The sequence below is a fragment of the Brassica oleracea genome, chromosome C3 (assembly GCF_000695525.1).
Source record: "Brassica oleracea var. oleracea cultivar TO1000 chromosome C3, BOL, whole genome shotgun sequence".
Lineage (NCBI taxonomy): Eukaryota > Viridiplantae > Streptophyta > Magnoliopsida > Brassicales > Brassicaceae > Brassica > Brassica oleracea.
The window spans coordinates 11,018,984-11,022,009 of record NC_027750.1 but is presented as its reverse complement, the minus strand read 5'-3'; positions in this window follow the sequence as shown (position 1 = coordinate 11,022,009).

Genomic DNA, 3,026 nt, shown 5'->3' with positions numbered 1-3,026 from the left:
GTAAATTTTCAAAAAAATTAATTTTTAATTATTCATTTAATTTAACTTTAAATATTTACTTACAATATTTATTTTTTTGTTTTTAAGGTTGTCCCTAAAAAAAAGGGACGGACGTTGGGTATTGGTTCCGTCAACGATGTTCCAAGAGCGACATCGTCTTATGGTCAGCGACGGGATGATGAAGTCACTGAGCTGCGTAGAGAGTCCGCTCAGCTGCGTAACGAGTTGACCTCGATAAAATCTCGTATGGGTGGAGTCGAGGGCTTCTTGGACGTTATTGCGGCCACAAATCCGGAATGGGAGTCCATGTTGAGGAACATGCGACAACAACATCCCATTCAAGGCGAGTCATCCGACGTACATAACGAGGCGGATGTTACGAGGAGGAGTGATGAATTCTACCGGGCGATGAACGACCCTTAGTTTTTTTTTTTGTTGTTGTATTATATAAATTCAAAACTTATTTATATATAAAATATTTTCATTTTGATTTATTTTTATTTTAAATTTTAATTTATTATTAAATTAAATAATTTTAATTATTTTTTAATTATATTTTTAAATTCTGTAAAATAATAAAAACGAAGTAAATTCGTAGCTAATGTACGACCTCTTTACGTGGAAACCTTACGAGGAAATGACGAGAAACAATTAACGACTATTTTACGAGGAAACATTTGCGAGGAAATAACGAGGAAAAGTTTACGAGTATTTTACGAGGAAATCGTTTCGTGGTTGTTACGTGTATTTTGCGAGGAAACTCTTTCAAGGTATTTACGTGTAGGTTACGAGGAACTCATTTCGAGGTATTTACGAGGAATTGTAGCGACGTCTTTGCGTGGAATATTGACGTGGTCTTTACGACGAATCGCCCTACTTCGTCTTTACGACGAAATATATTCCTCGCTAAGTTACGACGAATTAGCGAGGAAATATGTGTTACGACGGACGAGTAACGAGCAAACGCGCTTCCTCGCTATTTCGTCGTAAAGCCTCTTTTACGACGAAATAACGAGGAAAACCGCCCTCGTTAAAGTGATGTTTTCTTGTAGTGAAAATATTAAAATTTTACCACTTTTTATTTTATAAAACATATATTTTTAAAACAGTATAAATACACAATTTTACTTTATATTTAAAATATTATTGTTCATTTCTCTATATTTAGTTTAAGATATATCATACCAATGTAAATGATTTTACTCTGCAAATAGTGTTTAGATTTTTTTTTAAAGTAATGTTTATACAGATATACTATAATTTATTGATTGGGTGAATCATAAACTATAGAAAAAATTGAACAGTAGTATTAAAGCTAGACTTGGGTATTTTATAGGCATGGGACTTTTATCCGAGATCCGGATTCGATCTTTGATTCATCCGGATCCGATCCAAAAATCCGGATATCCAGAGGGGCCGAATCCGGATCCAAAATGTTGAATCCGTCAAAACCGGATCCGGATCCAAATATCTTAATTTTTTAGTCAGGATATCCGAATCCGTAAATTTTATTAATAACTATTTCAAAAATAATTATAAATATATAAAAATTAATTTTATTTAATATATTTTCATTTTTATATAGTATATATAAATTTTATGTAAATTTATTAATATTATACATAGAAATAATTAAAAACATTATATAAATTTTATTTTTTAATTATTTTTAATATTTTATATATATTAATATTATTTTTTATTTATTTTAAGGATCCAAATTCGGATCCGAATATCCGCTGGATATTACAATTTTTAGAAGGATATCCGGAGAACCCCGGATCCGGATAAAGATAGTAAAATTATGGATCCGCCGGATAAGGATCCGGATCCGGATATCTTAAAATTGCCCGGATATCCGAACCGTCCCAGGCCTAGTATTTTACTGTTGAAAAGCTAAAATTTGATTATAAACGATGTTTATTGATATTAAAAAAAAATTTATTTTTTATATGTAAAATTATCAAATAAAAAAACTGAATAAATTTGTAAATAAAGAGAAAATAATTATTAAAACCTTGAACTTTCAAATTAAAGAAAAAAAAACCTATAACTCGTGTTTTAGCCAAAATATTCCTCAACTTTCAAGTTGTTTTAACTCTCATTTTATGTTTACACATCCATTTTAGAAATTTGAATAGTCAACTGTTAACTTTGAATAATGGCCATTATACACAATATAGCGTTGTTTCAAAAATCATTTTGTTTAAGAAAGTTCCTAAATCAATTTCATTTTCCTCACTCAAAAATCTAATCCGCAATTCGATTTCATATTTCTCAAATTGATTTCAGCGACAATCTTCGATGAAGTCAAGCAATTGTGGTTTCTTCGGCGATATGTAATGATTCTCATCATTTTGATAAACCACCATTGCATGTGTTCATCGGAGATTGTCTCTGAAATTGATATGGGGAAATGGTGATTAAATTTTCGAGTGAAGAAAATGAAATCGATTTGGATTTTTCTTAAACAAAATAATTTTTAAGCAGTGTTTGTTGTATTGGATATAATGGATGTTACTCGATTTTAACATTTGATTATTCAAATTTCCTAATTGGCCGAATCAACAAAAATGAGAATTAAAACGACTAATATTTAAAAGTTGATGGTTCAAACATGAATTATAAGTTTTTTTTTTGCTATAATTTGAAAGTCCAAGGTTTTAGTAGTTGTTTTCTCAATAATAAAATATGCTTTATATTAAATATGATAAAAACAGACTTTTTGAGAACAAAATCTTCGAAGATGGGTCTCACAAGATCTGACCGTGGAAATCACAGCTCACCACCTACGTGGTACAGTAGTTTTGGTAAACGAGAACTCGTCAAGACAGCTCAGGCGGGGTTGGATGGGTCCCGATGGTGAAAACCAATCATGTGAGACGGTATTGACACGTCAGCAATAACGGACAGAAGAGTGGGGACCGCATGCGACAGGTATGTCTCGAGGCCTTGAGGGGTTAGTGTTTGCAGTGGTTCGCTGTTAACGAAGACCATTTTTTTCCCTCTTCCTCCCCCCCCCCCCC